Consider the following 23,664-nt stretch of genomic DNA (forward strand, 5'->3'; position numbering starts at 1 on the left):
ATTAGATCTCATCCTTGCAAGTAACCGTGAAGGGTTTGACAACTCCTTTATCACGTTGGGTGCAAGTATTTGTTTGTTTGTGAAGGTGCTATCATCGGAGACTTGTGTGTTCCTCCTACTAGATTGATACCTTGGTTCTTAACTGAGGGAAATACTTATCTCTACTTTGCCGCATCACCCTTTCCTCTTGAAGGGAAAAACCAACGCAAGCTCAAGAAGTAGCAGAGGTCGCGGAGTTCTGGGAAGGGTTTGGTGGGTGACTTGGGTGGCGGAGCGGTGGCATCGGCCAGAGAGAAAACGGATGCAGAGAAAGATGGAACAATGGAGATGTGGGGTCCGGGAGGGGTTTTGGTGGGCATGGGGTATCAGAGTCCTATGTGGTTTGTGTCCAAACTCCCGCAAAGCCCCCATAGTTTGCTTCCGGCGGGAAAAAGGATGTCCGGACCGGCAGGCGGACGGATACACGGTCTCAATGGAGGGTAAAACATGTACGAACTGTGCAGTCCGGACGGTTGCTGTCGGTTGAAGGTCCACTTTGGAGATGCCCTTATATAGAACATATTCTATCCTAAAGTTCTATTTGCCAGATGTTCAAAAAACAAATATAACCTATTGATCACGTTTCAACACAAACATAGCATCACATCATAATTGGACTACACGTAAAAATATAGTTCATCGAATGCATCAAACATAACCATAATTAGTGCTTAAAGGCACAAAATGAGAAAGTTCATTCAAAAACCCACCAACACCCAGTGGATCAAATGTCATCATAGTTCATATGGGCATCATGCGCTCGCGCCGTTGTCACTGTCGGATGTGCTATTTCCGCCAACACAAATACCACTCCCGTCGTTGTCATTACCTCATACCTAGTGGCGGAGCATGAACCAAATCAGGAGGGGAAGGAGCTGGGGAGTTTAGAGAGGCTAGAAGATTAGCAAGGAGTTTAGGTGTTAGAGGAGCTGTCCATGCAATATTTCTCAAGGAAGGGGGGGCTGACACCCCCCTTAGTCCTGCCAATGCTCCGTCGGTGCTCACTGATAACCCACAAGTATAGGGGATGACAACAGTTTTCGAGGGTAGAGTATTCAACCCAAATTTATTGATTCGACACAAGGGGAGCCAAAGAATATTGTCAAGTATTAGCAGCTGAGTTGTTAATTCAACCACACCTGGAAACTTAATATCTGTAGCAAAGTATTTAGTAGCAAAGTAATATGATAGTAGTGGTAATGATAGCAAAAGACATATTTTTGGGTTTTGTAGTGATGGTAACAGTAGCAGCGGAAAAGTAAATAAGCGAAGAACAATATAGGAAAAGCTCGTAGGCATTGGATCGGTGATGGAGAATTATGCCGGATGCGATCGATCATGTAACAGTCATAACATAGGGTGACACAGAACTAGCTCCAGTTCATCAATGTAATGTAGGCATGTATTCCGAATATAGTCATACGTGCTTATGGAAAAGAACTTGCATGACATCTTTTGTCCTACCCTCCCGTGGCAGCGGGGTCCTATTGGAAACTAAGGGATATTAAGGCCTCCTTTTAATAGAGTACCGGACCAAAGCATTAACACATAGTGAATACATGAACTCCTCAAACTACGGTCATCACCGGGAGTGGTCCCGATTATTGTCACTTCGGGGTTGCCGGATCATAACACATAGTAGGTGACTATAGACTTGCAAGATAGGATCAAGAACTATCATATATTGATCAAAACATAATAGGTTCAGATCAGAAATCATGGCACTCGGGCCCTAGTGACAAGCATTAAGCATAGCAAAGTCATAGCAACATCAATCTCAGAACATAGTGGACACTAGGGGATCAAACCCTAACAAAACTAACTCGATTACATGATAAATCTCATCCAACCCATCACCGTCCAGCAAACCTACGATGGAATTACTCACGCACGACGGTGAGCATCATGAAATTGGTGATGGAGAGGTTGATGATGACGATGGCGACGGATTCCCCTCTCCGGAGCCCCAAACGGACTCCAGATCAGCCCTCCCGAGAGAGTTTAGGGCTTGGTGGCGGCTCCATATCATAAAACGCGATGAATCCTTCTCTCTTATTTTTTTCTCCCCGAAAGTGAATATATGGAGTCAAGGTTGAGATCGGTGGAGCATGAGGGGCCACAAGGCAGGGGCGCGCCCAGGGGGGTAGGGCGCGCCCCCCCACCCTCATGGACAGGTGGTGGGCCCCCTGACGTGGATCCTTTTCCAGTATTTTTTATATATTCCAAAATAATCTCCGTTGATTTTCAGGTCATTCCGAGAACTTTTATTTCTGCACAAAAATAACACCATGGCAATTTTGCTGAAAACAGCGTCAGTCCGGGTTAGTTCCATTCAAATCATGCAAGTTAGAGTCCAAAACAAGGGCAAAAGTGTTTGGAAAAGTAGATACGACGGAGACGTATCAACTCCCCCAAGCTTAAACCTTTGCTTGTCCTCAAGCAATTCAGTTGACAAACTGAAAGTGATAAAGAAAAACTTTTACAAACTCTGTTTGCTCTTGTTGTTGTAAATATGTAAAGCCAGCATTCAAGTTTTCAGCAAAGATTATGAACTAACCATATTCACAATAACACTAGGTCTCATGTTTACTCATATCAATGACATAATCAACTAGCGAGCAATAATAATAAATCTCGGATGACAACACTTTCTCAAAACAATCATGATATGATATAACAGGATGGTATCTCGCTAGCCCTTTCTGAGACCGCTAAACATAAATGCAGAGCACCTTTAAAGATCAAGGACTGACTAGACATTGTAATTCATGGTAAAAGAGATCCAGTCAAGTCATACTCAATGTAAATTAACAGTAATGGATGCAAATGACAATGATGCTCTCCAACTGGTGCTTTTTAATAAGAGGATGATGACTGAACATAAAAGTAAATAGATAGGCCCTTCGTAGAGGGAAGTAGGGATTTGTAGAGGTGCCAGAGCTCAGTTTTGAAATAGATATGAATAATATTTTGAGCGGTATACTTTCATTGCCAACATAACAACCGAGAGATCTCAATATCTTCCATACTACACACATTATAGGCGGTTCCCAAAAATTATAGGCGGTTCCCAATCCTTCTTTCTACCTCTTGAGCATGCGTTGGTTTTCCCTTGAAGAGGAAAGGATGATGCAGCAAAGCAGCGTAAGTATTTCCCTCAGTTTTTCAGAACCAAGGTATCAATTCAGTAGGAGACCACGCGCGAGTCACCTCGTACCTACACAAACAAATAAGAACCTCGCAACCAACGCGATAAAGGGGTTGTCAATCCCTTCATGACCACTTGCAAGACTGAGATCTAATAGAGATAATGATAATAGATAAATATTTTTGGTATTTTTATGATATAGATTGAAAGTAAAGATTGAAAAATAAAATAGATTGGAAACTTGTATGATGGAAAATAGACCCGGGGGCCATAGGTTTCACTAGTGGCTTCTCTCAAGATAGCATAAGTATTACAGTGGGTGAACAAATTAATGTCGAGCAATTGATAGAATTGAGCATAGTTATGAGAATATCTAGGTATGATTATGTATATAGGCATCACGTCCGTGACAACTAGACCGACTCCTGCCTGCATCTACTACTATTACTCCACACATCAACCGCTATCCAGCATGCATCTAGAGTATTAAGTTCATAAGAACAGAGTAACACTTTAGCAAGATGACATGATGTAGAGGGATAAACTCATGCAATATGATATAAACCCCATCTTTTTATCCTCGATGTCAACAATACAATACGTGTCGTTTCCCCTACTGTCACTGGGATCGAGCACCGCAAGATTGAACCCAAAGCTAAGCACTTCTCCCATTGCAAGAAAGATCAATCTAGTAGGCCAAACCAAACTGATAATCGAAGAGACTTGCAAAGATAACCAATCATACATAAAAGAATTCAGAAAAGATTCAAATATTTTTCATAGATAATCTTGATCATAAACCCATTAACATCAATTTGGGTTGGGCCTCCGGTTAATAGTTAGTCCCAAAAATAATATAGAAGTGTAAAATAAAGCCATTAACATCCAAAACAAATAATATAATAGCATGGAACAATCAAAAATTATAGATACGTTGGAGACGTATCAGGGGGCACCGCACACAGCTAAGAAATAACTTGTGTGTCTATGGGGTGCCCCCTCCCCCGTATATAAAGGAGTGGAGGAGGGGGCAGGGCGCGCCCCAAGGGGGGGGAATCCTACTCCTACTAGGAATAGGTTCCCCCCTTTCCTAGTCCAACTAGGAGGGGAAGGAAAGGGAAGAGGGGAAGAAGGAAAGGGGGCCGTCCCCCTCCCCAATTTGGATTGGGCTTGGCGGGCGCATCCCTCCTCTTAGCCGCCTCCTCCTCTCTTCCACCAAAGCCCATGAAGTCCCATTAACCCCCCCCCCCCGGGGGGGGTCCCGGTAACCCCTAGTACTCCGGAAAATGCCCGAACCTATCTGAAACCTTTCCGATGTCCAAACATAACCTTCCAATATATCAATCTTCATGCCTCGACCATTTTGAGACTCCTCGTCATGTCCGTGATCACATCCGGGACTCCGAAAAACCTTCGGTACATCAAATCACATAACTGACAATACATATAATCATCGAACGTTAAGCGTGCAGACCCTACGAGTTCGAGAACTATGTAGACATGACCGAGACTCATCTCCGGTCAATAACCAATAGCAGAACCTAGATGCTCATATTGGTTCCTACATATTCTACGAAGATCTTTATCGGTCAAACCGCATAACAACATACATTGTTCCCTTTGTCATCGGTATGTTACTTGCCCGAGATTCGATCGTCGGCATCATCATACCTAGTTCAATCTCATCACCGGCAAGTCTCTTTAATCGTTCCATAATGCATCATCCCATAACTAACTCATTAGTCACATTGCTTGCAAGGCTCGTAGTGATGTGCATTACCGAGAGGGCCCAGAGATACCTCTCCGACAATCAGAGTGACAAATCCTAATCTCGATCTATGCCAACTCAACAAACACCATCGGAGACACCTGTAGAGCATCTTTATAATCACCCAGTTACATTGTGACGTTTGATAGCAAACTAAGTGTTCCTCCGGTACTCGGGAGTTGCATAATCTCATAGTCATAGAAACATGTATAAGTTATGGAGAAAGCAATAGCAATAAACTAAATGATCATAGTGTTAAGTGATAACTCACAAGTATAGGGGATCGCAACAGTTTTCGAGGGTAGAGTATTCAACCCAAATTTATTGATTCGACACAAGGGGAGCCAAATAATATTCTCAAGTATTAGCAGCTGAGTTGTCAATTCAACCACACCTGGAAACTTAATATCTGCAGCAAGGTATTTAGTAGGAAAGTAATATGATAGTAGTGGTAACGATAGCAAAAGGTAATGATAACAAAAGTAATGTTTTGGTATTTTGTAGTGATTGTAACAATAGCAACGGAAAAGTAAATAAGCGAAGAACAATATATGGAAAGCTCGTAGGCAATGGATCGGTGATAGAGAATTATGCCGGATGCGATCGATCATGTAACAGTCATAACCTAGGGTGACACAGAACTAGCTCCAATTCATCAATGTAATGTAGGCATGTATTCCGAATATAGTCATGCATGCTTATGGAAAAGAACTTGCATGACATCTTTTGTCCTACCCTCCCGTGGCAGCGGGGTCCTAGCGGAAACTAAGGGATATTAAGGCCTCCTTTTAATAGAGTACCGGACCAAGGCATTAACACATAGTGAATACATGAACTCCTCAAACTACAGTCATCATCGGGAGTGGTCCCGATTATTGTCACTTTGGGGTTGCGGATCATAACACATAGTAGGTGACTATAGACTTGCAAGATAGGATCAAGAACTCACATATATTCATGAAAACATAATAGGTTCAGATCTGAAATCATGGCACTCGGGCCCTAGTGACAAGCATTAAGCATAGCAAAGTCATGGCAACATCAATCTCAGAACATAGTAGATACTAGGGATCAAACCCTAACAAAACTAACTCGATTACATGATAAATCTCATCCAACCCATCACCGTCTAGCAAGCCTACGATGGAATTACTCACGCACAGCGGTGAGCATCATGAAATTGGTGATGGAGGAAGGTTGATGATGACGATGGCGATGGATTCCCCTCTCCGGAGCCCTAAACGGACTCCAGATCAGCCCTCCCGAGAGGTTTTAGGGCTTGGTGGCGGCTCCATATCGTAAAACGCGATGAATCCTTCTCCTTTATTTTTTTCTCCCCAAAAGTGAATATATATAGAGTTGGAGTTGAGGTCGGAGGAGCTCCAGGGGGGCCACGAGGTTGGGGGCGCGCCCAGGGGGGCAGGCGCACCCCCCACCCTCATGGCTAGGGTGTGGGCCCCCTGGCCTTGATCTTTTGCTAGTATTTTTTATTATTTCCAAAAAGACGCTCCGTGGAGTTTCAGGTCATTCCGAGAACTTTTGTTTCTGCACATAAATAACACCATGGCAATTCTGCAGAAAACAGTGTCAGTCCGGGTTAGTTCCATTCAAATCATGCAAGTTAGAGTCCAAAACAAGGGCAAAAGTGTTTGGAAAAGTAGATACGATGGAGACGTATCAACTCCCCCAAGCTTAAACCTTTGTTTGTCCTCAAGCAATTCAATTGATAAACTGAAAGTGATAAAGAAAAAAATTTACAAACGATGTTTGCTCTTGTTGTTGTAAATATGTAAAGCCAGCATTCAAGTTTTCAGCAAAGATTATGAACTAACCATATTCACAATAATGCTTAGGTCTCATGTTTACTCATATCAATGGCATAATCAACTAGCGAGCAATAATAATAAATCTCGGATGACAACACTTTCTCAAAACAATCATAATATGATATAACAAGATGGTATCTCGCTAGCCCTTTCTGAGACCGCAAAACATAAATGCAGAGCACCTTTAAAGATCAAGGACTGACTAGACATTGCAATTCATGGTAAAAGAGATCCAGTTAAGTCATACTCAATGTAAACTAACAGTAATGAATGCAAATGACAGCGGTGCTCTCCAACTGGTGCTTTTTAATAAGAGGATGATGACTCAACATGAAATTAAATAGATAGGCCCTTCGCAGAGGGAAGTAGGGATTTGTAGAGGTGCCAGAGCTCGGTTTTGAAATAGAGGTGAATAATGTTTTGAGCGGTATACCTTCATTGTCAACATAACAACCAAGAGATGGCGATATCTTCCATGCTACCCACATTATAGGCGGTTCCCAAACAAAATGATAAAGTTTATACTCCCCCTGCACCAACAAGCATCAATCCATGGCTTGCTCGAAACAACGAGTGCCTCCAACTAACAAGAGTCCCGAGGGAGTTTTGTTTGTAGTTATTTTGATTTGATTTGCATAAAGCATGGGACTGGGCATAACAGTGACCAACCATTTTCTCGTGAGTGAGGAGCGGAGTCCACTCCTCTTGAGAATAACCCGCCTAGCATGGAAGATACAGACAGCCCTAGTTGATACATGAGCTATTCGAGCATACAAAACAGAATGTTTATTTGAAGGTTTAGAGTTTGGCACATACGAATTTACTTGGAACGGCGGGTAGATACTGCATATAGGTAGGTATGGTGGACTCATATGGAACAACTTTGGGGTTTATGGAGTTGGATGCACAAGCAGTATTCCCGCTTAGTACAGCTGAAGGCTAGAAAAGACTGGGAAGCGACCAGCTAGAGAGCGACAACAGTCATGAACATGCATTAAAATTAATCAACACCGAATGCAAGCATGAGTAGGATGTAATGCACCATCAGTTTCCGCGACCAATTAAGCATCTACTAGCAAATATTGCAAAGTAACGTAAAACAGGAAAATGTATGCTAGTAATTCTTGCATCGGAAACTTTCCCCGTTTCCCCTACAGCAATTGTATCAATAAACCCTTAAACATCGTCACGATGTGGTTCCTCTATGCCGCCCTCAAAAGGTATCAAACAAACCCGACAAAAATCATGAAGTGACATCTCCTTATGCTCATCATATAAATAAAATTCCACCGTAGGTGGTGAGCTCCTAGCATGGAAATGAAAGTTTTGCACAAATATATTGGTGAGTAAGAGATACTGTTCACGTTGGTCGTGGAGGAATGCGGTGAGGCCTGCATTCTCGGCCAATTCATAGAAATCATCATAAATCCCGTCTGCTCTCAAGAAATCATCACAAGGCCATTCACACGGCCGAACCTCCGCGGTGTGAGGGAGATTATACTTGGGCTTCTTGTTCTCTTCACTTTGTTTATCCTTCGAGGTTCAGCTCGATGAGCCCCTCAAAAATCTCTTCATCTTTTTCTGAAAATTTCTGAAATTTTTAGTAACTTCAAAATAAAAGTGAACCAAACTCAACAAAATTGATAGCAACTACTCCTACAAGTGCCTAGAGGCTATATCATGCATTAAAACTACTTTTGACCATATAAATTTGACATGCAAGCTCAAGAACAGGGTCACATAAGCAGCAAAAATTTGAATTGAATAAATCACTAGAACAAAAACTAATTGGACCAATGGAGGAGTCACATACCAAAGAACAATCCCCCAAAGCAGTTTTGTGAATGGAGCTTTGAGCAAGGAGATCGAAAATGGCAGCAAGATGAGCTTGGACTCGGGTTTGAGCTGGCTAGTGATGTTTTTGGGAGGAAGAAAGAGTGTGTGGTAGCTGGAATAAGTGGAGGGGAGCCACCATGGGCCCACGAGGCAGGGGGGCGCGCCCAGGGGGGTGAGCGCGCCCTGGACCCTCGTGGCCAGGTGCTTGCTCCCCCTGTTGTGTTCTCACTGCCAGATATTCTCAAATATTCTAAAAAAATCATATTTAAATTTCAGGGCATTTCGAGAACTTTTATTTTCGGGGTATTTTTTATTGCATGGATAATTCAGAAAACAGACAGAAATTACTATTTTTGCTTTATTTAATATAAATAACGGAAAATAAAATGAGGGTAGAGAGAGTTGTGTTTTCTAAATTCATCCATCTCATGCTCATCAAAAGGAATCCACTAACAAGGTTGATCAACTCTTGTTAACAAACACATTTCGAATAACATGAAACTGGAGAATTTTCGAATAACACTAGGTTACCTCAACGGGGATATGCATGTCCCCAACAATAAGAATATCATATTTCTTCTTGACAGTAGGAAAAGGAAATTCAAAACCTCCAATAGTAATAGTTGGAATTTTTCCAATAGAATTGATATTGTGGACTTGAGGTTGTTTCCTCGGAAAGTGTACCGTATGCTCATTACCATTAACATGAAAAGTGACATTGCCTTTGGTGCAATCAATAACAGCCCCTACAGTATTCAAAAAGGGTATTCCAAGAATAATAGACATACTATCGTCCTCGGGAATATCAAGAATAACAAAGTCCGCTAAAATAGTAACGTTTGCAACCACAACAGGCACATCCTCACAAATACCGACAGGTATAGCAGTTGATTTATGAGCCATTTGCAAAGATATTTCAGTAGGTGTCAACTTATTCAAATCAAGTCTACGATATAAAGAGAGAGGCATAACACTAACACCGGCTCCAAGATCACATAAAGCAGTTTTAACATAGTTTCTGTTAATGGAGCATGGTATAGTTGGTACTCCTGGATCTCCAAGTTTCTTTGGTATTCCACCCTTAAAAGTATAATTAGCAAGCATGGTGGAAATTTCAGCTTTCGGTATCTTTATTTTATTAGTAACAATTTCCTTCATATATTTAGCATAAGGATTCATTTTAAGCATATCAGTCAAATGCATACGCAAAAAGATAGGTCTAATCATTTCAGCAAAGCCCTCAAAATCCTCATCATCCTTTTTCTTGGATGGTTTAGGAGGAAAAAGCATGGGTTTCTAAACCCATGGTTCTCTTTCTTTACCGTGCTTCCTAGCAACAAAGTCTTTCTTATCATAACGTTGATTCTTTGATTGTGGGTTATCAAGGTCAACAACAGGTTCAATCTCTACATCATTATCATTGCTAGGTTGAGCATTAATATGAACATCATCATTAACATTATCACTAGGTTCATGTTCATTACCAGCTTGTGTTTCAGCATCAGAAATAGAAATATCATTGGGATTCTCAGGTGTGTCTACAACAGGTTCACTAGAAGCATGCAAAGTCCTATCATTTTTCTTTTTCTTCCTCTTAGAAGGACTAGGTGCATAAACGTTAATTCTTTGAGAATCTTGCTCAATTCTCTTAGGATGACCCTCAGGATACAAAGGTTCCTGAGTCACTTTACCTCCTCTAGTTGCAACTCTAATAGCAAAGTCATTATTTTTACTATTCAATTCATTGAGCAAATCATTCTGAGCTTTAAGTACTTGTTCTACTTGAGTGGTAACCATAGAAGCATGTTTACTAATAAGTTTAAGTTCACCCTTAACATTAGCCATATAATCACTCAAGTGTTCAATCATGTAAGCATTATGTTTCAATTGTCTACCAACATAAGCATTGAAATCTTCTTGCTTAACCATAAAGTTATCAAATTCATCCAAACATTGGCTAGCAAACTTAGCAGGAGGGATTTCAGCTTTATCATATCTATAGAGAGAGTTTACCTTTACTACCTGTGTCGGGTTATCGAGACTGTGTATTTCTTCAACAAGAGGCAAATTAAGACCATGTATTTCTTCAATAGGTGGTAAATTCTTAACATCTTCAGCTTTTATACATTTTTCTTTCATAGATTTATTTGCCTCTTGCATATCTTCGGGACTGAGAAATAGAATACCCCCTTTCTTCGGAGTTGGCTTAGGAGTTGGTTCAGGAAGTGTCCAATTATTTTCATTAGTCAACATATTATTCAATAGAATTTCAACTTGATCAACAGTTCTTTCCCTGAAAACACAACCAGCACAACTATCTAGGTAATCTCTGGAAGCATCGGTTAGTCCATTATAAAAGATATCAAGTATTTCGTTCTTCTTGACGGGATGATCAGGCAAAGCATTAAGTAATTGGAGAAGCCTCCCCCAAGCTTGTGGGAGACTCTCTTCTTCAATTTGCACAAAATTATATATTTCCCTTAAAGCAGCTTGTTTCTTATGAGTGGGAAAATATTTAGCAGAGAAGTAGTAAATCATATCATGGGGACTACGCACACAACCAGGATCAAGAGAATTAAACCATATCTTATCATCACCCTTTAATGAGAACGGAAATAATTTGAGGATATAATAGTAGCGAGTTTTCTCATCATTAGTGAACAAGGTAGCTATATCATTTAATTTAGTAAGATATGCCACGACAGTTTCAGATTCATAGCCATATAAAGGATCAGATTCAACCAAAGTAATAATATCAGGATCAACAGAGAAACTATAATCCTTATCAGTAGTAAAGACAGGTGAAGTAGCATAAGCAGGATCATATTTCATTCTAGTATTCAGAGTTTTTTCTTTAAGCTTAGCTAATAACTTCTTAAGATCACTTCTATTATTGCAGGCAAGAAAGTCTCTAGCAGTTTCTTCATCCATGACATAACCCTCAGGAACAACAGGCAATTCAGATCTAGCGGGAGAATCTTCATCATCACTTTCATCAATATTATTAGTTTCAATAATTTCATTCTATCTAGCCCTAGCAAGTTGTTCATCGAGAAATTCACCTAGTGGCACAGTAGTATCAAGCATAGAAGTAGTTTCATCATAAGTATCATGCATAGCAGAAGTAGCATCATCAATAACATGCGACATATCAGAATGAATAGCAGTTGTATGTGTCGCAAGTTTACTCAAAACAAAAGGTGAATCAAGTGCAGAGCTAGATGGTAGTTCCTTACCTCCCCTCGTAGTTGAGGGAAAAATCTTGGTTCTTTGATTTTTCAAGTTCTTCATAATGATAAGCAGATATGAATCCCAAGTCCCTCAAAGAATAGATCTATGCTCCCCAGCGCCAGAAAATGGTCTTGATAACCCACAAGTATAGGGGATCGCAACAGTTTTCGAGGGTAGAGTATTCAACCCAAATTTATTGATTCGACACAAGGGGAGCCAAAGAATATTCTCAAGTATTAGCAGCTGAGTTGTTAATTCAACCACACCCGGAAACTTAATATCTGCAGCAAAGTATTTAGTAGCAAATTAATATGATAGTAGTGGTAACGATAGCAAAAGTAATATTTTTGGGTTTTGTAGTGATGGTAACAGTAGCAGCGGAAAAGTAAATAAGCGAAGAACAATATAGGAAAAGCTCGTAGGCATTGGATCGGTGATGGAGAATTATGCCGGATGCGATCGATCATGTAACAGTCATAACATAGGGTGACACAGAACTAGCTCCAGTTCATCAATGAAATGTAGGCATGTATTTCGAATATAGTCATACGTGCTTATGGAAAAGAACTTGCATGACATCTTTTGTCCTACCCTCCCGTGGCAATGGGGTCCCATTGGAAACTAAGGGATATTAAGGCCTCCTTTTAATAGAGTACTGGACTAAGGCATTAACACATAGTGAATACATGAACTCCTCAAACTACGGTCATCACCAGGAGTGGTCCCGATTATTGTCACTTCGGGGTTGCCGGATCATAACACATAGTAGGTGACTATAGACTTGCAAGATAGGATCAAGAACTATCATATATTGATGAAAACATAATAGGTTCAGATCTGAAATCATGGCACTCGGGCCCTAGTGACAAGCATTAAGCATAGCAAAGTCATAGCAACATCAATCTCAGAACATAGTGGATACTAGGGATCAAACCCTATCAAACCTAACTCGATTACATGATAAATCTCATCCAACCCATCACCATCGAGCAAGCCTATGATGGAATAACTCGCGCACGGCGGTGAGCATCATGAAATTGGTGATGGAGGAAGGTTGATGATGACGATGGCGACGGATTCCCCTCTCCGGAGCCCCGAACGGACAACAGATCAGCCCTCCCAAGAGAGTTTAGGGCTTGGCGGCGGCTCCGTATCGTAAAACGCGATGAATCCTTCTCTCTTATTTTTTTCTCCCCGAAAGTGAATATATGGAGTCAAGGTTGAGGTCAGTGGAGCATCAGGGGGCCCACGAGGCAGGGGGCGCACCTAGGGGGTAGGGCGCCCCCCCCACCCTCGTGGACAGGTGGTGGGCCCCCTGACGTGGATCCTTCTTCCAGTATTTCTTATATATTCCAAAATAATACTCCATTGATTTTCAGGTCATTCCGAGAACTTTTATTTCTGCACAAAAATAACACCATGGCAATTCTGGTGAAAACAACGTCAGTCCGGGTTAGTTCCATTTAAATCATGCAAGTTAGAGTCCAAAACAAGGGCAAAAGTGTTTGGAGAAGTAGATACGACGGAGATGTATCACTCACATCTTAGCCAAGATGTCCCCAGTGAACTCTCAATATTTTCTTGTATTCTCCTCCATTTTGCTAAGATCCATGGACATGGTAGCACGGTCCTCAACCACCTTCTTCTCCGTTTGTTCATCATCCACCATTGCGATCTTTTGCGCCTTAATCTCAAGTATTTTTTACCATGGCCTCTAGTTCAAGCATTTTCTTCTCAATCTCAAGCATTTATCCTTCGTTGGCACCTTTCTATCTTCGGTCACCGCCTCTGTGTTCCACTTATCCTCCATGCCCTTCATCTCATAGAAACAAGTCATCTTCTCGTTCGCATGTTCGCCCACCATTTTTCATTTCACCTACACTATAGCAATCAATTCTTTCTTGTATGCTCAACAACGACACCGCTCTTCTTCAGTTGCTTTGCATATTTTGATCCATTCGGGCGCACATGAGTGGCGGGGTTCTCTCCGAAGTCATCATCATCACCATTGTCTGATCATTTTGCCTCTTTTGTGTGTTTTCAAAGTTTCACCTTCTCCACTTCTCATGTCCATCAAGCTTGGAGTAAAAGTGATGCAAAGTAAAGAGTCGGGAGTCATTTTTCTTGTTCATTTATTTGTAAAGAGCTTGTATGGCAGACTCATACTCGGTGATGGGCACACCACTCGGCGGCGAAAGGTTGACTTACTCAACACATCCGACCCGTCAGTTGCATTAGTTGTGGATCAAACTCCAATGATGTGAGTGATCCAACTGTGTGATTAGAGGGAATGGTCACCGTGTTATTGTAGTACTTGATCCTTTGCCAAAATTTATCCTTGGTTTGGTCGGCCCCGACCGTGGCATCGAGAGAGATCTTGAGCTAAGTTTCACACAAAGCTTGGTCTTCCTCGGTCTTGTAGTTACACAGCCTACTCCTCTTCTCTTTTACTTCAATCTCCTTGACCACCACCTCGGCTTCTCTTATTTGGGCATATGGCATTGACATCCTAATGTCATTGATCCCAAGTGTGTATCTCACATTCAATTCTTCAATGAAAGCGACATCATCACCATTCATTTGCTCACTACAAAAATAAAGAAAGAACCTAGTAATCAATATCAAATCATGCACCAATTTCCTAATCAATTGCAAACAAAAACAAAGAAGAAGAATAAGGAAACACTTTCAGCCAAAACGTTGAGAATGTTTTCCTTGCTTGTGGTCTCGTCTAAATCCACCTCATCCTCGGTTGGCGAGTTTGAAGTAGGTGGAGGCCGCGCAGTAGTCACCGACATCGATGGATGTTGAGGGGGGAGTGTCGATGAGGTTGTAGCCGTCATTTTCTTCACTGCCACCATTGTGTTGTCTGCTGCCTTGGCCTAAGACCGAGACTCCCTTTTGCCGGCCGGCTTGGGCAAGGGCAGGGATGTCCTTGCGACAGACCAAGTGCTGACAAACAACATGGACGATGTGTTGGTAATAATTTTCTTGCCTTGCCATAGTATTTTCTATGGTAAGAACGTGGAATTCATGGTCAGCCCCCGCTAAGCATGGCTATGGTAAGCGCGGCTGTGGCCGCAACAAACCCTGCCGACGAATCTAGCCATCACTGCCACAACTATTAGTTTATAGTCTAACTAAACATTAGATGTTCGATCGATGTAAGTAGCATTTGGACTAATTTTCCACCGAGAAGTCGAGATGAATCAAATGTGTTACGAATTGTCAATTATTGGAGCAGAACCATTGTAGTCAATGACAAGAGGAGTCTATGTGTAAAAAAGGTGCCCTTCAGTAAAACACGCTCCCCAGGTCGCTCCCGCAGACGGCCAGGGAGTGAACCCTAGCCGCAGCCGCTCAGTCTAGGCCGTCCGCTCCTCCCCTCGCCGTCGCCGGCGAACGTCGCCGGGCGAAGCCCACGCGGCTCGGTGGTGGTGGGGTCTTCCCCACCTCTGGCTTGGGCGGGGGCGGCGCGGGCCGTCCGCTCCGGCGGGAGCTCGCGTGGATCTGGCGGGGACGACCGCGGTCAGGGGCGGGGCGGCGCGGCGTGGGCGCGCAAGGCGCGGCATGCGGCAGGGTTCTTCTCCCCGTTTGGCGGAAGGCGCTCGAGGTGGGGGAGGCTCGATCCCCTTTCTGCTGCGCATCTCGGCAGCTCCAGGCGGGACGGTGGCCTCAGCTGCGGCGCCGGTAGGCCTTTGGGGCACGTCCCTGTGGCTTTTGTCTGGCTTGTCGACCTCTAGCAGCGTCTGTCGTGGGTGGCAGCCGTGGTTTGCTTCGTCGGCGGGCTCCGGTTCTTCGGACGGACGCCCATCTCCGGCGAGTCGGGGCGGGCGCGGCCCACTCCTTCCTGCTATGAGGGGCTCATGTACGCAATGGCTGGCAGCGTGCCAGCCTTTGGAGGTCTCTGTGGTGTGCTACCTCTTGAGCACTTGCGTTGGTTTTCCCTTGAAGCGGAAAGGGTGATGCAGCAAAGTAGCGTAAGTATTTTCCTCAGTTTTTGAGAACCAAGGTATCAATCCAGTAGGAGGCCACGCACGAGTCCCTCGCACCTACACAAACAAATAAATCCTCGCAACCAACGCGATAAGGGGTTGTCAATCCCTACACTATCACTTACGAGAGTGGGATCTGATAGATATGATAAGATAATATTTTTTGGTATTTTTATGATAAAGATGTAAAGTAAAATAAAAGGCAATAAAAATAACTAAGTGTTGGAAGATTAATGTGATGGAAGATAGACCCGGGGGCCATAGGTTTCACTAGTGGCTTCTCTCAAGAGCATAAGTATTCACGGTGGGTGAACAAATTATTGTTGAGCAATTGACAGAATTGAGCATAGTTATGAGAATATCTAGGTATGATCATGTATATAGGCATCACGTCCGAGACAAGTAGACCAACTCCTGCCTGCATCTACTACTATTACTCCACACATCGACCGCTATCCAGCATGCATCTAGAGTATTAAGTTCAAGAGAACAGAGTAACGCTTTAAGCAAGATGACATGATGTAGAGGGATAAACTCATGCAATATGAAATAAACCCCATCTTGTTATCCTCGATGGCAAGAATACAATACGTGCCTTGCTGCCCCTACTGTCACTGGGAAATGACACCGCAATATTGAACCCAAAGCTAAGCACTTCTCCCATTGCAAGAAAGATCAATCTAGTAGGCCAAACCAAACTGATAATTCGAAGAGACTTGCAAAGATAACCAATCATACATAAAAGAATTCAGAGAAGATTCAAATATTGTTCATAGATAAACTTGATCATAAACCCACAATTCATCGGTGTCAACAAACACACCGCAAAAGAAGATTACATCGAATAGATCTCCACAAGAGAGGGGGAGAACTTTGTATTGAGATCCAAAAAGAGAGAAGAAGTCATCTAGCTAATAACTATGGACCCGTAGGTCTGAGGTAAACTACTCACACTTCATCGAAGAGGCTATGGTGTTGATGTAGAAGCTCTCCGTGATCGATACCCCCTCCGACGGAGCTCCGAAAAAGGCCCCAAGATAGAATCTTGTGGATACAGAAAGTTACGGTGCTGGAATTAGGGTTTTGGCTCCGTATCTGGTAGTTTGGGGGTACGTAGGTATATATAGGAGGAAGGAGTGCGTCGGTGGAGCAACAGGGGGGCCACGAGGGTGGAGGGCACGCCTGGGGGATAGGCGCGCCCCCTACCTCGTGGCCTCCTGGTTGATGTCTTGACGTAGGGTCCAAGTCCTCTGGATCATGTTCGTTCCGAAAATCATGTTACCGAAGGTTTCATTCCGTTTGGACTCCGTTTGATACTCTTTTTCTGTGAAATCCTAAAATAGGCAAAAAAAATAGCAATTCTGGGCTGAGCCTCCGGTTAATAGGTTATTCCCAAAAATAATATAAAAGTGTATAATAAAGCCCAATAGTGTCCAAAACAGAATATAATATAGCATGGAACAATAAAAAAATTATAGATACGTTGGAGACGTATCATGGTGTTGCAGCGACGGTGGGATGCCAGATCTGGTCGTTTTCTGCCGGATCGGGCTCGGCGACGTCTTTCTGGCCGTCGGGGAGGTATGTGGTGGCTTCTACTTAGTCATGGCGCGATGGCTTCGTGGGAGGTGTGCGGGTCAGCGATGCGGTGCTTCATGTGTGGGTGTGGTGTTGGAAGGTGCTTCGGGCGAAAGCTTGCCGGATCCGGCCGGCCGGCGGCGTTGGCGTCCGCGGATGTCGTGTCACCTCCTTGGAGGCGCCGCCGTGGAGTCCATCCCCTGCACACCCTCGGTTCCAGCTCTTCGGGTGAAAGCCTAAGGCCCAGTCAGGTCGGACAACGGCGTCGACATTGTCGCTTCCTTCTTTGGGGCGTCGTCTTGCAGAGCTTTGGATCCCGTCTGTGCGCTTCATGGGTTGGACGCTTGCGGCATTGCGGTCGGCAGGTGTGCGTCCGGCAATGGTGTTGTGGCGCGACTTCTTGTGTGGCAACGATGGCGGCTTCGGGTGGAGTTGGGCTGCTGCTAAGCTTTGGTAGTCGGTCTCATCCGGCGTGTTCGAGGGGTTGCCGAGCCTCACTTGTCTTCCTGAAGTCGGAGCTGGAGAGGAGGTGCTTCCGTGGTGACGATGACACGAGACGGGTGGTCGGTTCCGGCGCTGGCTCGACGCAGGTCCAGCGCTTTCCCCCTGCAATGCTCGTCACCAGTGTCGGAGCTGCCTGGTCTTCGGCGCGTGCGGTGGACTGTTTGGCGTTGTGCGGCGCAGGCCTCGACGCTAGTTTATGGTGAGGGCTTCTTCGGTGGTCGTTGATGGTGGAATCGGAGTCGCCCTGGCGATGGTGTGATGACGATGACACCGGATTGCTACCTCGACGACGCTTCCGTCCTCGACGACGTGTGTGCGTTCTTATGTGGGTTGTCAGGCCGCCCTGTGTGTCCTGTGTGGGCATGTTGTAACGGTTTTCGCCCGGTTTCCGTTAATTAATCGGGCAATTCTCTTCTTCTTTATTAATAAAATGAGGCAAAACTTTTACCTCCGTTTCAAAAAAAGTGTAAAAAAATACACGCAGACTCCCTTTTAACGAAAATGTATTTAGACTTTGACTCGACATGTTCTATGTGCATGTAAAACGCCCTTCATATGCATTATGAAGGTTGACCATGCGGCGACTTTGCTAGAGTGCAGCAGCCCACACCAATCCTACCCAAGAACACTAGCTGCAGATGGCAAAGGCCACTTGGAACCGAACGAGGCAACCCTGCATGTCCCATGCGTTCTTTCCTCGGCCCTCTGGGGAGTACCCAGAGATCCATCCTTTGCGAGGTCGAGTACCCAAAGATCATTTGCTGCTTCTGCACCGTCTCTCCGTGTTTTCCTTGTGCCATTTTCTTGAGCCTGCTGCCGTCTTCTCTTTTGTGGTTGGTTTGTTCCCGAGGAAAGGCGTTGGTTGTTTAGCCACGTTTCTTTCTTCTAACAAGATTAACGATCATGCGTTTTTGTGCGGAAACGATCATGCGTTCATGACAGCGCTGATGCTCGTTAGCCCTTTTTTTATGCGTGCCAGCTCTCTTTCTTCTCGAGTCCGTTACATGATTTGTTTTCTGAGCACGAGTCCGTTAGATGGTGATTATAAACATGCTAACGTCCGGCTAAACATCACAGCAGCTCATCCGGTGCGGCGCGGTTCCGGAAGGTTCGAAAGCGAAGCATATGGCCTCGTTTCTTTGGTCCAGTGAATAACTGCATGCGGTTCTAAATTCCGTTGTACGACCCGGCCAGGTGCCCAGGTGTCAGGTGTCAACGGATGCAATGGAGGGCTCGACGAATATGCAGCCGGATTCGATCCTTGCACGGTTGCACCTTGCTAATCCGGCCGTGACACGCAGTGGTGCTGTATACATACAGAAATAAACAATATGCATTCGCAAAAAAAAAAATGCAGTCGGTGACACGATATGACGACACTCACACAACTCTTCTTCGCGCAATCAGTCCGCAGACATGCTCCACTGTCTTGTCTCGGAAGTAAGTGGCAGCTGGCTTATATTCTGCGCCATCACCTACGTTGACCTTCCCCTCAAAAATAAAACTACGTTGACCATGGGCAACGAAACCTTCATCATAAAGATACAAGTAAGTCCGCTTCGGGCGACTCGGGCGGCGATTAGGGTTTCCCCGTCGCGCCGCCGCTCCCTCATCCTCCCTCCCCTCGCCGCCACCTGAGAAAGCCGCCGGATCCGCTCGCGCGGCCGCCCGTGATGGTGGCGGCGAGGCCTCGGCCGCTCCTTTCCTCAAGGAGGACCCCAGATCTGGGGCGGCGGCCCTTCTTGGCGAGGCGGCGGCGCCTTTCGGCCGGCGTCGTTCGCGGGGTGCTCTGGCCGGCGGCCTCGACCACGCGGGTGGTGAGACGACGACGGGTGGCGGCGGTGGCGCGGAGGTCTTCCCCTCCTCGTCAGATCTGAGGGTGGCTCCTTTCCCCTGTCTCCCTCGTCCCCGCCGTTTCTCGCCAGCCTCCTCCCGAGCGCCGGTATGATGTGGGTGGGTGTTCGGTGGTCTGGTTCTGGGCCGCGGGAAACCGTTGACCGACTTGGCCGGCCTGGCAGCATCGACGTCCCCGACGCCGTCTCCTCCTTGGAGGTGCTGCAGAGGTCCTTCCCCATTCCACCCCTATTCCTCCTCCCGGGTGAAAGCCCAAAATCCGGCTTGGATTGGGCGGCGACGGCGCGCTGTGCGTCGTGTCTTCCTTGGGGGCGCCGCCTGGGGAGGGTTGCGCTCAGGTGAGGGGTTCAAGGTCGGAGCTTGGGTGGCTTGGGTGGTCCGGTGACGGCGGTGTCACAAGGTTCTCCTCGTTGGCCTGCCGGTTTACTTGATGCCTCTGATGCCTTTCTTCAGTAGCTGCACCTGGTGGTTTTCCTACAGCTCTCCGGCGTTCTAGGCTGTGGCGATGCGGCAGTCGCGGAGTGCTCGAATGTTCAAGTGGTGGTGTGCTGCGGCTGCTCCAGGTCCCGAAGCTGGCACGTCCCCTGCTCTAGGGTGAGCGTCTCTCAAGTCCGCCGGGTACGGCGCCTTGCGAGCCATGGCGAGAGGGAAGGGTCCCTCTGCGGCGAGAGAGACGGCGGATGTGTGATGTCTTTCTACTTGGGCGTTGGTCGGGCTCACTTGCCACACTCTGTTGCAAGCAGGTCCTCGTCGTGCTCGTGTGTGCCTCACCCCTAGATGGCTGTTTGGCTGTAGTCTTCGGCTAGGACAAGCTTCGAGCTTTGTTTTCTTGTATTCTTTTTGAGCTTGTGCGACCCGTTGAGTTGTAAGCCTCCTAGAATGTCCCCTTGTATCGTTTGGTTGTGGGGTTTGTGTGTATTTGTATTTCCTGGCCGGTTGATGGCTTTGTTAATTCAAAGCCGGGCTCTTCGCGAGCCTTCATTCTAAAAAAAAGATACAAGTACTACATGAGTAGAAGAACACTTTCGGTACTGGAGGTGGAGTATTTGCACCAGAGCTCAGTACTGGACCTGGAGTATTCTTCACGCGAGCTGAAATGCACTTGGTGAACAGTAAAATCAGGAAAATAGTAATAAAAAGGGTTTAAAAAATCCATTTTTTGTGATAGCCTTTGAAAAATGTTTTACATGCTTGCAAAAATTTATAATGAATGAACATTTTTGGAAATCATGGCAAAAATAATATTGATACTCCAAAAATTCTATTGTTGAAAGCATTTTGGAATACTGATTTTTTTTTGCCATGACTTCCACGAATGTCATTACATGATAAAATTTTCAAGCATAGATTTCTTGTCAAAGGTTACCACAAAAATATTCAGATTTTTTTGATTTTTTTCTCGTTTTCTTTCTATTTACTGTTCACCCGAGCTCAAATGAGCTTAGCAGCAGAAGAACACTATTGGTACTGCATTTTGTAAAAAAGGTGATTCCACACACCAAGTTTTCTTTGGTTTTTGAGATGAGAAGTACTCGTATTCATGCCATCACCATAAAGATACAATTACTACACCCGACATGATCAAATACGGTTTGGACACTCCGCACAAGAATATATGGTTTGACAGTTGTCCCATCCAAAACACACATAGCCCCATGAATGAAACAACTAAAAATTACAACCAAGTCCCTTGCCACACTAAACATCACCCTCGCCGGCTTCCAAGTTAACTCTGGCAGCACGAGGCTGTGAACCTTATTATCTGCATCCAGGGCCGGACCCGAGATTTATGGGGCCTGGGGCGAGACTAGAATCAAGGGCCCCTCAATATAAACATCACAATAATATTCAATATATGCATATGTGAAATATTATTAATAAACAAATAATTTGACGATATAATAGTGGCGAATTTTCTCATCATGAGCAAATAGGGTGGCTATATCATTTAATTTAGTAAGGTGTGCCACAATAGTTTCAGTTTCATAACCATGGAAAGGATCAAATTCAACCGAAGTAATTAACTCTGGGTCGAGAGAGAATTTATAATCTTTATCAGTAACAAAGATAGGTGAAGTAGCAAACTTAAGATCACATTTCATTCTAGCATTCAAAAAAAATTCTTTCAGTTTGCATAATAATTTCTTAAGATCATCTCTATCATTGCAAGAAAGAAAGTCTTTAGCTATCTCCTCATCCATAACATAACCTTCAGGTATCTTAGACATTTCATATCTAGGAAGGCTGGGTCTAATAGGTGTTTCAAGATTTCCAGTTTCAAGTACTTCATCAATTTTAATAATTTCATCAGTTTCAGCATTCTCAATATATTTATCTCTAGCAAGTTGTTCATCAAGAAATTCATCTAGTGGCACATTGCCATCAAGCAAGGTACTAGCATCATCATGAGTATCATTCATAGCAGAAGTAGCATCATCAATAACTTGCGACATATCAGGATTAATAGCATCTGGAGATTATTAGCAGCAGTAATAACTTAACAAGAACAATATGTAGGAAATTTGTAGGCATTGGATCGGTGGATTCGTTGGATGATATTCATCATATAACTATCATAACCTAGGGCGATATAAAACTAGCTCCAGTTCATAAATATAATGTAGGCATGTATTCCGTAAATAGTCATACGTGCTTATGGAAAGAACTTGCATGACATCTTTTGCCCTACCCTCCCGTGGCAACGGGGTCTATAAGGAAACTAAGGGATAGTAAGGCCTCCTTTTAATAGAGAACCGGAACAAAGCATTAACACATAGTGAATACATGAACTGCTCAAACTACGATCATCACCGGAAAGTATCCCAATTACTGTCATACTGGGGTTTACAGATGATAACACGTAATAGATGAATATGACTTGCAAGATCGGATCTAGAACATAGATATAATGGTGAAAACATAAACTGTTCAGATCTGAAATCTTGGCACCCGGGCCCAAAGTGACAAACATTAAGCATGGCATGGTCATAATAACATCAATCTCAGAACATAGTGGATACTAGGGATCAAGCCATAACAAAACTAACTCGATTACATGATGAATCTCATCCAACTCCTCACCGACCAGCGAGTCTACGAAGGAATTACTCACTCCCGGTGGGGAGCATCATGGAATTGGCGATGAAGGAGGTCGGTGATGACGAAGATCAAAGATCCCCTCTCCGGAGCCCCAAACGGACTTCAGATCTGGCCTCTCGATGAAGAACAGGAGATGGCGGCGGCTTCGTATCGTGAAACACGATGAAACTTCCTTTCTGGTTTTTTCTCTCCAAATATGAGTATTTAAGGAGTTGGAATTAGGGTCTACGGGGCCACCAGGTGGGCACAACCCACCTGGGCGTGCCTGGAGGGGGTGGCGCGCCCTGGTGGGTTGTGCTCAACCAGCCCCCCCCCCCCTCCGGTGGTTCTTGGCTTCAGTATTTTTTATATATTTTGAAATAATTTTCTAAAAAGTTTTGTTCCAATCCGAAAACTTTTATTTCTTCACAAAAACAACACCATGATAGCTGTGCTGAAAACAGCGTCAGTCCAGGTTAGTTTCATTCAAATCATGAAAATTAGAGTCCAAAACAAGAGTAAAAACCTTAGGAAAAAAAGATACGACGAAGACGTATCAGGCATAACTTCAAAACAATTAGAAGTACATAAACAATATTCAGAATTTTATTTTATTACCATCAATTGTGTTGAGTATATATATATATACCCCTTCTTTAAATTAGATCTGGGAGAAGCGGGATCAACTCCTACCACATGATCGTATACGAGGAATTCAAGAGGAATTGGCGGGATTCTTTGTTGAGCATGTCATACCTAAAGACGGAAAATCCCATTGGCAATTGCAATGTGATTTTGGTAGATGAT

The sequence above is a fragment of the Triticum urartu genome, chromosome 5 (genome assembly GCF_003073215.2).
Source record: "Triticum urartu cultivar G1812 chromosome 5, Tu2.1, whole genome shotgun sequence".
Classification (NCBI taxonomy): domain Eukaryota; kingdom Viridiplantae; phylum Streptophyta; class Magnoliopsida; order Poales; family Poaceae; genus Triticum; species Triticum urartu.